At 43.3% G+C, this 15,818-nt stretch overlaps 1 long non-coding RNA gene across 1 annotated transcript in view; it reads right to left on the bottom strand.

The window, feature by feature from the left end:
• LOC147597881 (uncharacterized) overlaps positions 1–11,809 on the bottom strand; it is a 38,961-nt gene extending 27,152 nt beyond the window's left edge. Inside the window, exons 1-2 of the long non-coding RNA XR_015261062.1 lie at positions 11,685–11,809; positions 7,802–7,858 (exon numbers count right to left, since the gene is read on the bottom strand). This is a non-coding gene — a long non-coding RNA (uncharacterized LOC147597881). The remainder of the gene's footprint in view (positions 1–7,801; positions 7,859–11,684) is intronic.
• Positions 11,810–15,818: the final 4,009 nt, after the last annotated feature.

The following is a 15,818-nucleotide window of genomic DNA, read 5'->3' as shown; positions in this document are numbered from 1 at the left end:
TGGTTTTCAAAAAAAGGAAGGGTGCATTTCAGATGACACACAGTAAAACAGTCTGACCATGTGCAAAAATAAGATTATACCGCACAGCCCATGGTTCCAAGTAGTCCAGCTTTGCCACAGATAAGGCAGTCTGTGAAGGCTTAGGATGCAAACTGAGCACTTCTTCAAAAACTACCCAGCTGCTGACGGTGCAAAAGGCAGAGTTTTAGGATAATCTTTATGGTGCAATTTGTTTCCATCAAACTCTGCTTATGATTATGTGGATCCAGAATCTATTATAGTAAAACAGGTGGATACGGAAAAAGATGTTTCCATTCTTCAAAGGCAGGAAACCAATTTTTCATCTTTTCTGACTGGATACAGTTAAAGAAGATTACAGCTGGTACAATTGCTTTTGGCAGCCTAGTGTTTTACCTATAATTCTGTAAAAATATAACTAACCCTTCATATATTGACTGCCACGAATTTTCCCGCTTATGCTTTTTGTTCTTCTCAGTCTACTTGATATGGAAAACTCGCTGTATTACAGACCTGCATATGAAGACTCCCTGGGCCTATTTCATTATCAGACAGAACAGATAAAACTAAATAGAATATAGCCACAGCTCAAAACTATGTCTGATCATCTTAACTCTCCAAAAGAGTGTGCCTTCAAAACAAACAGGGTAAGGAAAGGACAGAAAAGGAAAGATCGTGTCTCTTCCTTGTGTCTAAACAGCTGAGAGAGCACTACAGCCGCCTGTTTGTCGAAAGATGCCAAACAGCAGCAACTCTGAAGGACTGTAACACACATTCGCCACTTCCAAAAATGAATCCATATTGTAGGAACACAAACGTGGAGGCAGCAAATCAATCTGCTGGATCTGTCCTCCAACAGGAGATCCCACCACTGCTTGAGCTACCGCAACACGATGCACAACAGCACCACATTACAGAGCTGCCTTCTTGACACAGGGACTTTGAAGCCGAGGGAAACGTTTGTGCAGAAGCCCAACCTAGTGTGAACGTGTTGACAAAGCTTAGAGGAAACAGCTAGCCCGCATGGAGACTTTTTGCTCCTACCGCAACAAAGAGAGAGGGAAAAAATGCAGACTCTGAAGGCTGTTTCCCGATACTGCTGGTTTCTGTAACTGTAGCAGCTTTCAGAGAGGGATCACTGCAAGCACAGAAAGGTAAATTAACTCTCTCACGTCTGTGACAGAGGTAAGAATACATAAAGTTCAACAGGATAGTCCTTCTGAAAGTGAAGGGAAGCTCTCCAAGCATCTGAGCTGTACCAGGTCCCACACCAGTCCAGGGAGAGCAATCCCTGCTTCCTCCATCACCAGAGAAAAATCCTCCACCTTCCTCAAAAGGCCTTTGTTCCAAGCCAGAGCAACCTCAGCTGGGCCAGTTCACCCGAGCCGATGGGAGCTGAAGACCACATGGCAGACACAGGAATTGCCTTGTGACTTTTGGTGGCGTGTTGCTGGTAACAAAGATCTTGGCATACGATGGAAAAGCAAGGTTAATGCAGCTAAGCAGAGAACGGGTCCTATGCAGCTCCTTACTTGCCACTTTAAGTTTAACTTTCTCTGTTTACTTTTTAATTTAATGTATTCTTTTGATCTCTCTTTCTCTCGTCTCCCCGAGTTTGCTGACACAGTAGAAGCATGACAAGCTCAGACAAGCTAACCTACTTTTTCTTTTTCTCTTGTACATGTTAGCGCTCCCACCTTCTACCTAGCATATGAAAGCACATTGCAAGTATCATTATAATGATACTTCCAGTCCCCCTGTGAAGTCATTCCCCCAACTGACAGGTGAAGAAACTGAGACACACACAGCTCTTAAATTACTTGCCCCTCAAGCTTGCAGAGGAAGCCAGCGACACAAGTGGAAATGAAACCCAAAAGATTTTTGTTTGTCTTGGTCCCAGTCTATATAAAATTATTATACCCCCACCCATCACAGGTCTGTCAAATACCTCCATTCCTAAATACAGTACTAATAGCAAAACTTTAGATACCCATTACACAGAGTTGCACATTTCTATGATTTAACTGCAGCCGAGGAACACTTCTCGCCATGTCCTGCCTGCCTTCAGTCTCTACAACTGCCTGTTAGCCCAGGTTCAAGGGGTCCGTGCTGCTCTACAGCTCAAGGTATGTGTTAATGGGAAGGGGCTACAGCTCACCTGCTTTCTGCAGCCCATAGCCTGTACACTGCATGGCACAGAGTTTGGTCATGCATTAAGCCATGTAATGTGCTCTATTTTTTCCCTTGTAGCCTGAGTCCAAACGCTCTGGAGTCCGTTCCCTGTGTGCGCTCACATTTGGGAGTTTCAGCTGGACTTGGCCAGGTCCAAACCCACGCCTAGCTGAATTTCATCATAACCAGGGATATCGCTCAGCCAAGCTGTTTTCCCTCTACGTATGGAATAACTCAGTGCTAAGCCACGAGCTCAATTTTACAGAGATTAGATTTCCAGTTATGACACTGACTAGAATTCAATATCCATCACTCCCTCCAGGGTATTGAATAATCTTCAGCAGTTACACACCCGAACTTTCAAAAGCAAGTACACCTTTAAAATTAGTCTAAAATTACTTGAATTCAGATATTGACACCTTTGGGATTAATATTCTCAAAGATGTTCTCTGCAACAAATCATGCCTTTTTTATTTTATGAAAGCTGAAATTAGCACATTAGCCTGGAGCTCAGTCTTAAAGGCAAAAAAATCCAAATACTCCAAGAAGCGAACGATAAAATCAAAAGCGGACTTTGGACAAAGCATATAAGGTTTTTGTGCCAGATTGTCCGTCTACACCAGAGCACTCAAAAAATATTAAACCATATTAATTTTCAAGGTAAGTTAGCTGAGCATCATTTAAACCCTTGTATAGACTTTCTACTTCACAATAAAAGTGGCTTTAATCGGGTTTCAACAAATTTACTGCGGAAGTGAATTAAGTTTAAATGAAAACGCTTTCACCACGAACAAGAGTGACCACAAAGGGGTTCGGTGCAGTTTAACTAATGCATTTTACCTATGCATCACTCTCCCACACCAAAACACCAGGGTGGATCTGTGCATGTGCATTTCAGCTGTAATGTTTAATTACCTTGAACACAGCGATATCCACACCACTCTACACAGAAATCAATTCTCCCTTTGCTCTGAGCTATAAATGCATGCATTCCATAATCAGCCTAACAGAAGAGACATGGGAGATTGTACATCTGGGAAGCATACAAGAGGTCTTCTCATTTATAAAATAATTTTGCAAAGCACCCCTCTCAGACTCAGCTTTAGGTATTTTTCCTTTGGTTTGCATGCTGGAAAATTTGACTGATGTTTTCAGTTTATACGATAATAATAATAACTGCTCAGTTGCATTACTGGAATGCTTTTCACTCCTAAAATCTCCCACTACACCTTATACATCTTATCTGCAGTATTTCTTTGACATGCTAGTGCTTTCTGTTTCTGCCATTAGCCCTGGGACTCATTTCTCCCATCACTGACATGAGGCTGCCTCTGGGGTTAAACTGGGCACACAAATACCTTTCTAGGACAGACAGTGAAGGATGAAAAATCACAAGACATGAAGCAAACGTGAACTGGATGCAGACATGCTTTCAGTGCTGATGGCTCTGAGGGGTTTCTAAAACCAAAGGAGGAAAATTCCTCCTGCAAAGCAGCTCCTGAGGAAGGCACTGCCACCACCAGCGGCTCAGAGAGGACAGCAAGCACACTACTACAGAAAGCTCACAGCAGCAAGCAAAGCTGCAACACTGCCTGGTGACAGTCTCCAAAACAATGGTGGCCCATCACAGGCTGACAGCAAACCGAAAAAACGTAGGCATCTTCCCACCCAAGATCTGATTTTCCCTTCCTCACTCCACTGGCAACAAAACTGTGTGGATGAGACACGCTGGGCAATTCTGCAAATTGGCAACAACAACACTGAGCATCTTCTGACTGCTGTGTCTTCAGGGTCATAGATTCATAGTACGGACAGCACTTAACACAATAAGGGGTTACACTCGACTGAGGGTATTAGGCATGATAATTATTCTATTCTTCTTTTTTAATTTCCACACCTGTCCAGTGGGTGCCATCCCAAATACACATGAAATGAAAGGCTATCATGATGCTAAGATGAAACTGAGCCTCAGAAAAAGATAAACTTGTCCACAGCAGAAACCTTCACCCTATCCTGCACCACCCTCTGCAGTAAAAACTGAAGACTCTCTGCCAAGAAGTCAGTTTCATGGAGGGACAGGCACACAACAGCAACCAAGCTGCACATATTGATCTATACGTGAAGTACAAAAGCATTTTGATATTGGCAACACAAGAGCGGAAGAAACACTGAAATCTTAAGGTTTCCCTCCAAGCTGTAAACTACTCAATATTTCCCCATTTCAATTAAAAATGCAGCACTCATGGGAAAACTGGAGAAATACTATTTTGGGTAACTCTTCTCTAGTGATTTTCTACCAAAAAAAAAAAAACCCCAAAAAAAACCAAACCAAACCATGAGGTGGGTTCTAGCCAGAATTAGTCTCTGAATCTGTTACTAGTGAGAGATAAATCAGACCCTAAGGCTTTGTGCTAAATCACAAGGGTGGCTGCTACCATGTTTCGTTCCGTTAAGCATTTGTATTCTCCCTCTCTCTTTCAGGTTTTCCTTGGAGGCCCAAGGAACCATTTACAGGAGCACAGGGTCTCTTCTGTGCTGGAACTGCCTTTCTTTTCCTCCCTCCTTCTGTTTTAGGAGAGTGGCAATACTATGAAAAGACCGGATCTTGCTATACTTTATTGCCATTGAGGGCAAAGTAAAAAGAGTGAGACCTATAAACACAAAGATGCCAAGATACAAGGAGACTACATGCTTGGATGCCCAGCCCTGCCTGCTTTGTTCTGTGAGTAACAACCAATATGCTGGCGGAGGTCATATATATACGTTTGCCAAATGCAGAAAACAGAGGTGCAAAAAGATACACTTTATACCAACAGGCCATTTCATTGCCTATGGCATAGCATCCCTTTGCCCCTTGTACAAATCATAAATCTTCCTTTTATTCACATTTCTCCTCTGAATTGATAGCTCCTGTTCCACTTTTCCTCTCTACCACAGTAGGTGCTACAGAAATGCTTCTGAGTGATTCACTGCAGAAAATGTTTGGGGGGAAGAAAAACAAACATTTATGGTTGTGTGACATGGACTCACTTGGAACCCAAATCACGTGGTACGTAACAAGATTTAACTATAAACTTTTAATTCAGGTCAGGCCAGTTGAAGTTTCACTAAATTCAGTTATCCCGGGGTAATTTAGTGCTTTCTGCGGCAGCGGCTCCCAGCAAATCACCTGGAAATCTCGTATGTTTCAACTCCAGAGCACTCTGCATTCCTCTGAAGCTTGACCTTCCTAGCTGGCCTCACCACCCTGACCCACAGCACTAACCCTGGGCCAGGTACTCCTGGGTCAACCCTTCTGAAGCACAAGCCCTAAATTTCCAAGGAAGGCAGTAACTTTGCTTTGTGTGAAGCTCGTGTTTTGATATAGCTCCTTAAAGCTCCCTCTCCTCCGCTGGAGAAGTCAATGAACTCAAACCTGAACACCAAACTTTGGTCTAAATTGCAGAGTCCAGCCAGTCAGTCCTGGAAATCATTCAAGATCATCACCATCATATTGGAGATCCAGGGTTCACTTCTTTGTGCCTCCAGTTTCAGAGGACTCTGTGGCTATAGATCAAAAACCTAAGCAAGGTGGGAGGAGGGAGTCCATAGAACACCATACGATGTATCCCAGTCCTTGCATGCATCCCCAGGACATGGTATCATCCCAACAAGATCTTCCAACAAAGTTCTCCACAACTAACTGGAGTACATGATGTTCAGTCTTTCTGTGGGGGAACTGGAAGCAATGCTTGCCCCAGAGAAATCCTGTGGGGCAGGAGGGAAAGACTTCAGCTACACAGGCAGGCCATGAGAGCAAAACCCACTTACTCCAATAGAATAACGAAAGGGGCCAGGGGCTTAAGCTCAGTATTTATAGAGTTTAAACTTCTGTGCTTACACATCATTCAGGTTTCACATTACTGTCTCTAAAAACTGAACAGGAAAGAATGTGTGATGCAATGTAAAATAAAATAAATTTTTTTAAAAATCCATCACACCCCCACCATCATCTAAAGTGAGTTTTCAGCACAAAACCAATGTATTTGTCCATCCACATTCCACAACACAAATTTCAATAGATTAAAGCAACACTGTTAAGATCCAAGATGCTTTTAGGCCATCAAGGTGAGACTTTTCATTCAGGCTCATAAACTAGGATGTCATTGTAAATGGTTTAGAAGCCTAGCAAAATTTTAATATACATGCCAGTGTGTGTGACCAAAGGGATTACCCCAGAATGGTTCACCTGATTAGTTATACAAATGCCTGCCTTTTTTTTTTTTTTTCTTTTAATCCAAGACCGTGCAGAATGCCAAATGGGAGAATGGAGCGCGGTATGTACTGGAATGTCTGAAGGCTACAGACTTGGGATTTATATTCCATGTTGAATTCATTGTTCTCTCTTCTACCCCCGCTGCCCTCTAAAAAATGCCGCAGCCATGACAGAAATAAATTAGCCTGAGGTACAGGTCACACCTTCAAGGGCAGTAAGCATTCTGGGTAAAATCAATAGAGAAGATGGGAGTCTCTAACAGCTGAAGCAGAAAGAATGACGCATTGATAGCTTTACATATACCCAAACAAAGGCACTTTGGAGAAACCCTGGTCCCTGCTGCCTTGTGAACACAAAGCTCATTTTTTCAACCACCTGAACCCCAACAGCAACACAGAGGCAATTCAGAAAGGCACCCATTTCTTTGGAGAATTTGCATATCGATGCAGAAAATTCTGCTTGTTTGCATCTCTGCCTGGGAAGGAGCTCCAGATGCTGAATTCTGGCCCAGGCTGCAACTCCCACAAACTTTTACAGAGATAAGAATCTGCACTGAACTTCAGCTTAAATTTTGCAGCACTCTCCAGACTCTCAAGTGGCAGAAATTGAAGCCTCAAACAAAAAAATCCCCTGAACTTTGGTGAACATAGGAATGAGACCAGGAGGCACCAACAGGCACTAATACTGTGTTGCATTCATTATTTTCACTTGTGATTTTAAAGCAATGGATAATATATGCAAAATCACTTACATCCGTGGAGAACCTTAAACTCAGGCTTCAGTACTTAGGAATCACAGTTCCTCTGAAACTGAGCTGATAGAAGATTTATAAGGATATGGAATATATGAAGATTCATGCAGGTTTTTACTAACGCCCCTATGGTGAGTTAAGTATTAACTCTCCAAGCGAGGCACGGAACCTGCTCAGACACTTCATAGATCCCACGGGGTTCCCACCTGCGTTTTCAGGTTCCTAAAAGCTTTAAAGCCTGATTTAAGCTCCAGCAATACTTCTAAAAATAGGACTTAGACTCCTCAGTCCCGCAGGAGTTTTTGAAATTGCTACCCAGGAGGTTTCTCAATAGACAGAGCTAAAAGCTTTTCTCCTCTTCTGTCCCCTCACAGACTTCCCCAGAGACAACTTTGGCCCAAATACAGCAAGATCTAAATCCAAATGGACCTTGATTTCATGCAAAGCCAAAAAGAGAATGTCATATGTGTAACTTTCCCCTGATATCCTTGTTTGTTTGTTTTAAACCCACACAACATTAACATGTGTATTGTTCTTTGATCATTAGACTTGCACTTCCACCTGTGGTGAAATACAGTGTAGTTTCAAACTATATTTGTACTTACATTTGTGGAGTCTGTGAACAATATCGTAAATAGAAATGTTTTCATTTCCACTGCTACCTGTAAAAATTAATGGAGGAAGTCACCATTAATACCAGTGGTGCACTAAAGGATTGTCTTTTGCTTACAGTCACTGTCCCATGTCTCAAACACGTAGCAATGATGTGCCAATACCCACAGCATCTCTCTGCCTTCTAGGGAAAAACTACAGTAAAATCAACACCTTGAGGAAAAGTGTTCCTCAGAAATCATCCCTGTTGTGCCACTTCTGCTCTGAAGGCCTTTGCATCTTTGGATGGTTCTGTAAACCCAGCAGTGCACAGAGAAAAGAAAGAGGTTTCTTCACTTTTGTCAATGAAGAGGAGGCACTAGTCAAGCTCTTAATCCTACAGTAATCTTGGGCACCGACGCTCTACGTGTGGCTATGACTGGCTCAGGAGCAGACCTCAGCGAGAGGTGACTGAGGGGACAGGTTCAGATGTGGTTCCTCCAGAGTGGTGGAGCTGTGAAAACTCCATTGGTGAAAAGGTGTTACTTGTAGACACACAGTCTCCACCAGAAATTACAGGCGAGGCAATCAGTTTTACTATGAACTTGTAAAGATGTTTTTAGCCGGACCACAGGCTTCCAGCTCCTACATGGTTCATTCCCTGCAGCTACTTTCACACACTGCTCTTGGGGACATGGAAAGTGGGGAAAGAATGGCACATTCAGGATCTTCCCAACCATGACCAAAGTCATCTGCCTCAAAACAAACATTAGACAATGATTTGCCCTACTGTTCCTTGGTTCTTCTCAAGGACAAAAGCACAGGGCAATAATCCACATTACTGCCTGCGATACTCAGAAATACTGCCTGAGGTACCACTACCAGCTTTTGCCTTTCCACTTCCGTGCTAGACATGAAAAAGTACAGTTGCACATTCTGACATGTAGTGCAAACTCTGTGCTTCCTCAGAAGAGATACAATTTCATCTAGCGCAGGTTTCAGTAAAATAAATCATCCCCTATTTGTTTTATACCTGACTGCGCTTAGCAATACGGAAAGTCCTGCCCAGTTCTGGAGAACATTCCCATAATCACAACGGTACATTATCTGAACAGATCACATTTAGCATCTGTAGGTCAAGAATGACCCATTAGCGATACACCCGTTTGGGGTCTGTTTTTCCACAGCAGTGCCAGACACCAGCTGGCTTGCTTTTCTAAGTGACTTAGCCAGGGTGTTTCAGACAGGTCCTGACATCCTGATACTCAAAATGCTCTAAGCAACCCACCATCTTCAAAAAAGGCCTTAGTAGGATGTCTTGAAACAGGAAAGTTGCCACAGTTAACTGCTCCAGAAACCCAAGACCTTTGTGCTGCTGTTCTACACATCCCAGGATAGGAATAGACTCACAGCAAAGGTAACCTACTGCTGAAGGCTGTATGAGATATCCCATTCCCGCGCCTCCCGCTTTCTCTGTTCAAATTTCTCCTCTGTCTGTTGATTATGGCTGGTTTCAGAAGATATGCCTCCATTTCAAAGAGTAAGATCACAGACGGAACTCAGAGAGGAGAGATGTATTGTAAGATTTTCCTCATTTAAGTTGTTCAAAGGGCTAGAATTCAGCACACAAATTAAACAGAAAACTATGCTACACACGGTTGCAACAGCTTGCTCCACTCTGGAGGTAAATGAAACCTTAGAAAGACCTGGGCCTTTCCAAGAACTATGGAATTCCCCTTCCTTGCTCCAAAAACAAAGTAGGATTTAAATTCAACCAACTAACATTAGTGGACTTGCCTTGGGAATACCTGGGAAGATGAGGAATGAAAATAAAGATGGACAAGAGGCTAAATGGTTTATTGGCCAAAATCTGGCTGATACTCACTTAATGGACTTCACTATTATACATCACAGGTAGGGTTAAGACCTAGGCTCCATGGCCTAAGAGTTGTTTTCTACTTATAACTTCTGCCAGCCTATAAATTGCAAAATCTCAGCCCCAGGAGGGGAAATGAAATAATCCAAAAACATTTCCTGTCCCTAATTATATTTTGCACGTGAAGTGGATTCATACAAAGCTGCTGGATTTGGATACCTGAAAATGAACAATAGCACAGAGGAGACCATGTTGCTTGTGTCTGGATAAGGACAGTATTTTGCCTTTCCACTGTCACTAAAAGGATCTAAGCTAAATCTGTGTACCTGCGGTCCAAAAGGTAGCGTTCAAAACCCAAATCTGGATGTGCAGTTTTGCAGCCTGGGTTTATCACTTCTCTGCAAGTAGAAGACATTTATCTGCCATAAATATGCAAAGTACCTTACAAAAGACCCTCCTGGTCACCCTTCCCATTTCACAGCTAAGGAAATGGAGGCATTGCGTGCAAAGAGGGGAGAAACCAGGCTGTGGCCAGACTGAATCCGTGCCCATCTGCAGCACAACCCTGACTGCCTCCATAATCCCCTGCAGGTTGCTAAATCAAAGAGGAGGAAAAATGCAAAGAAATTTTCCCAGCCCTCTCTCATCAAAAACTTCCTTGGATCTCAGGGGATAAGCGTAAGGAAAGATCAGAGAGCTTCAGCTTTGGTCATTTGCAGATTCCTTCTGCTTGGCCTAGCTGCTCTCCGTCCCTCCATGGACACGCGGCAGGTAATCCCGGTGGGAATCGGCCGAGAGACCTATTGTAACTCGGCCACTTCTAGTTTTGCTCTGCTCTCTCCCTGTGCAAAGAAGAGATGCTGAGGGCTTTTTTCGGCAGAGTTTTCAGCTGAGAGTGCTAAGCAGCAGAATAATCTACTGCAGTTCTCTAAAACACTGTGCACTTCTCATCCTGCAACTAGGAGTACGCATGATGAGTAACCTGCTACCCTTTTTTCTTACTGAGATCCTCTGCATGGGAAATTGACTTTCAGTTTAAAACAAACAAATTAATAGCCTTTGAACACAAGGAATTTACACTGGTATGTACAGTTACTCCTTCCATTACCTCAAGTTTATAAAATTCACATAGTTCAAACATTGAAGGCTGTATTTACAAAATACCCTTACAAAATTAAACGCTAACTTCTGATAAGCAATCGGAGGACAAAATTGAACATCAGAAGCTGCCCAATGTTTCTGACCTATTTTAAACAATCATTAACTACAGAAGTTTCTAATTATTTGAATCAATTTCACTTCTTATTCAGTGGTCATTTTGTTTCTTGACCATTTGGCCTATGTTCAGAAAAATCTCCATTAGGCAGCACAAAGTCTCAAACAGATTTATTCTCCGTCCCTGTTCTAAGGTTGGAAATATTTCAAAACCTCAGGAGATAGTTCTAAATATGCCTTTAAAACCAAAAAGTAGAGAGCACTTAAAAATTTAGAAGTGCAATAGCCTATTATATTAAAACACATTATTACCAAGTAAAATTGCTTTCTCTCACCCCACATCTCTGCTCAGGCTGAAAATGATCACATGAACAAGGCACAAGATTTGCTTGATAACATATAGAGTTTATTATTCAAGAACAAGCCTCATTTTCAGCTCTAAAGGAGAGGGCGGGGAGAGAAGGGGGAACAGTCTTTTAAAACATACACACTGGAAGTAAAGGATTGCATTTATAGGAGCCACTAAAAACAAGAAAGAATAGAAAAAGTAAAGTAAACAAACCTCTAGGCTACCAGCAACTCAAGTTTATAAAAGCCAAGATCAGCTCCCACAAATCTCGTAATGTTTTCACTTCAAACAACTTTACCTTATCAGAGAGGCTGAACAATCAGAAAGCTGCTAAACTTTTAGAGAAGTTCAGCTCTGCTAAAGATGGGAAGGGATACAGGAGAGGAGAAAACAAAAGCGTTACTTAAAAGCCAAAAGCTGCTGGAAAAGTTAGTTTCTCTGCACCCCCCTTACTGACCTAAGAAGTCTTCATTTCACAGGTAGCAAAGTTTGTCCTCCTCCTCCACTGCAAGATTCTCACTTGCATGCAGGCACGCTGCACTGCTGAGCGCGCTCACATCGGAAGAATATTGTTTCCAATCTTCCGGTGACTACGGAGGGAAAGAAAAATGCAGTCCAGCCAGGTACAGTTTCTTCGTGGAAAGTAAATCCGGCATTCTGGAATGAGTTCAAACATAGGGCTTGACAGGCAAAGGAGAAAAGCTTTTTCACTGAGCATGCTTAGTCCTGCACTGCCTGCACACTTAATGAACATTACTTCCTTCCCAGTGGTTACTCCGAGTAGAAATCCACACCCCCTACTCTTTCAGAAGTCAGGAATGCAGCTGAAACCAAAGTCCAGAAAACATGCCCGACACCCAGACAAGGCCCCACAGATCAATAAACTCAGGTTGTGACCCGCAGGTCAGTTTGTCAAACAGGACATCAGGGTGAGTTTTTTCTACACTTGGTATAGTTTGCTTTATGCTTCAGCTAATGCTACTCACTCCCCAGAGAAAATAAAACTGCACCAGCTTTTAAAGAATGATTAAATGCTTCAATAACAGATGGGAATTCTCCTTCAAATCTTGTCTTTCCAAACCTGCTTTAAAGCGAGGAAAGAACGCTGCATAAAGAAGTTTTTCAGACAAAATCAGGTCATTAGATACCTGAACAAAAGTTATTTGAATTTGTCATCCGTAAAGAGTATCTGGTGACTAAAAAAAGAAGAAGGAAAAAAAAAGCGCCTTTTATTTAGTTAGGGCCTAATCCTGTCCCGTTCGCTATCACATGGAGTTTTGTCGCTACCTTCAATGGGAATAGCGCGGGGGTTTTAGATTACAAATGCTTTCAGGCAAGAGCTCTGTCTACTTCAGTGACCTGTACAGGACAGACTGGTTTTGGCACTTCAATTTGCAATTTACAATATTGCCGTGTCTGGGTGTTCAAACACTGTGCAGCAGAAATCTCCCTCCTCACAAAATTCACAAGAGTTGCCGAGGAAAAGCAATTCTACAAAATTGCATGTGTTATTTTTAAAGCTTCTCATTATATTTCAAGCTTTTCAGTTGCTTTCCAATTTTTCCTTGCAGTTGCACTTAGCTCTCACATCTCAATTCTCCTCCACAATAGGACCAGAAATTTAGCCTTTTTGTAATGAAGTCTGCTGGCCCTGACTGCCGTGTCACAGCCTTCATAAAAACACCAAGTCTTGCAAGAATTATAATGAAATAACAAAAGCCATAATTTTGTCAGAGTAAGGAGCACTAATCAGGATTACAACTGGATGGGTCATTATCACTCTAAGATAATGAATATCACTCTGCATTTTAAAATAGGTTAGAATGCAGTCATGACCTCGGTGTCCGAGTAAGTCCAGTCTTTACACGGCTGCGGGTCCTGATTTGAACGGGATAGACCATGAAATATCTGGATTCCAAATGGTCCAGACCTTTAGAACATACACCCAATTTAGATTGCAAATTTTAATAGTGCACTGTGTTCACATGGGTATGTTTCAGAACCGCTGTGGGTCCTTCACGCCTAAGTGCAACAAAGTTGGGGGTTTTTTTAAATAGTTTAACTGCCCACACATCCCTGCTCTTCCTGGTTTCATTCAAGATCATAAAAGGAAACAGTCTGAGAACTGCTTGACAGAAACAAGCCATGCTGCGTTTCCAGTGTACTGAACTCAAAGATATTTTGGAAATCCCCAGAGAAAGTTTCCTGCAGATTTTGAGAAGCAGCCGTGTTAGGATAATTAAACCCGAATGCACTAACCAAAAGACTCGTCCCTTTGGTACGTTCCCACTTCATATCCCAAAACTTTCCTTCGGTCAGGGAAGTCCCTAGCAGGGGGGACTTTCCTAACAGGCAGCCAAGTTGGAATTTTATCTCTGGACCATCTTTGGACCATCTCTCAGCCACTTGTCTTGGCTGTGCCAAGAACTAAACCTACTAAGTGTTCATTGAGCCCAAGACATCAAAAGCAGACGGACAGTGCACCTTATTCATGACTAAAAGGAATTACCCTAAAGCTCTGAACTGATGAACCCAAGGCTTAAACACATGTTCACTTAGCAAACAGTTGTGGTGATTTCAGACATCCTCAGTTTTTCATTACCTGTTCTGAAGCCCAGCTGGATGAACAGGGCACATGCATGCTTCCACGTGGCATCCAGGAGCTTGAATTGCCACCAGAAGCAGGAGCCAAACCAATGGACACAGCCCTGAAGCACCTTAGGAGCACGTGCGTGTGCTTCGTCATCATGGCATGACTCTGGGATGGTAACTTGCTAGAGACAGTAACACGTGAACCCCACAGCTGTCCACAACATGAACAAGTGTTTCAGCCCTTCCTGGCACTGAATGAACCACTGCATGAACTGCTTCAGGTGTTCCAGCTGTATCCACGCACCGTCACTGCAGATCTCCTCCCCATAACACTAGTGACAGAGCTGCTGAGTACCTCCCGGCTGCTGTAGGCTCAGGATCCATTCTCCTTGCGAGTACCACAGTGCTGAAGCCCTGGAAGCCAAAGGCACACTGCAAATACGCCGTCTGTGAGTCACAACGGAGGGAGCAGACTGCCGATTCCCTTCATGCCTAATTACCCATAAGCGGTTGGCACGATGATTTATTTAGCACAGCGTTGGCCTAACTTGCAGACGAGTCCTGTGTCCAAATGGAAAGCACTCTACCTCCAGTTTTCTTCTTGAAAGAAAAATCATGTGGGGCATTCAAGTTCACAAAACTATTCTCTCCTGTGAATTATTTGAAAACTATATGGACCACTGCGTGCCAAAGCTACAACACCTGTACCTCAAGATGAGCTGAGCTATATATATTCTGTCCTGACACAGGATTACTGGTTTCTTTGAGGGAAACTGGGACCAGTCCTACCTGTAACTACTCAGCTGCCTTTCAGCTGAGACGGCAAGATGGCATACTGGGTACCAGTCCAAACTGAATTAAAGTGGGAACGAGGTGCTTAAACACCCTTTAGAGTCTGCAGTTAGGGCCTTTAAAGAGCAGAGAGTTGTGCAGGATTGCAAAGGGGCAGAAAAAAGAGAGACATGGTCTCTGCCTAGAAGCTATCAGGTGACTCCCAGGTGGACTGCCAGCAACAGAGAGGAGAACACAGTCTCCTTCTGGCATCCGTGAGACAGGACAAGGACTGGGGAAAGCCTGGAAAAGTGAAAAAGGAATGGTACAAGCCTTTGGACAGAGAAACTACTTGGGTTTTGGGATGCTGCCCGCATATTCTACTTAACCAGTAAGCTGTGCCCTAAGGCGCAGACCTGAAACAGACTTTGGCATGGCATCAGTCCTTCCCGAGGCGAAGGACAGAGCCCACCAAGGCACATCCACCAAGATCCAATAAGGAACTATTGTTCCTTCAGATGTTGTCACTTCTAATGAGAGCCAAATGGCTGCCCCTCCCAGAGCTCACAACTCCAGCTGAGGCAGCTTTGCTTCTCTTTTCCCCCTAGGATGCATAAAATGCGTTTTTGCTCTCCTTCCTGACACCAGAAAAGCCTGGATCGCTTCCCACTGTACTGTGAGAGCTTGAAACTTGGCCATGCTATTTACAGCATCTTCTTTGCCCGAAGGAATTGGAGATGCATCATGATTTTTCCACCATATGCAAGCAGCAGGCACTGCTGCATTTGCCAGCGCTACTCTATGGCAAGCTCAGCCCTACCTGTCGATGCTTCCTTGTAGCCACTCGAAGCACTACAGCGAGAGAGAACAGGATTTCCCAAGGGATGCTGTCTGCTGGCTCTTATCTTCATTGTTCTTGCTGTTCAGATGGAACCATGCTTCAATTCTTGGTGGGAAAGGACAAATTAAAGAAAGACTGGAGAGGGTGGAGCTCCGTTTCTGGTCCTCTTAACTGTAATGTTATAGCTTTTGGCTATAACATTTGAAGCTTTTCAAAAGGACTTAAGTGACTCAGAAGCCTCAAATCTATTGGTTTTCAGTGGGAGTTGGGCTCGCAGGATCCCAGTTCCTGCTGGAACTGCAGAAGAGCCTGCTTTGCCTGTGAGTGTCTGGAGAAACATCTAGTCCTTTCCATTTCCCATTTAACAGCCCTGAGAGAGGCTATAGC

This window comes from Chlamydotis macqueenii, chromosome 24 (assembly GCF_036417535.1).
Source record: "Chlamydotis macqueenii isolate bChlMac1 chromosome 24, bChlMac1.mat, whole genome shotgun sequence".
NCBI lineage: Eukaryota > Metazoa > Chordata > Aves > Otidiformes > Otididae > Chlamydotis > Chlamydotis macqueenii.
Note: the sequence above shows the minus strand (reverse complement) of the source record. Positions and strands in the feature narration are given on the sequence as shown.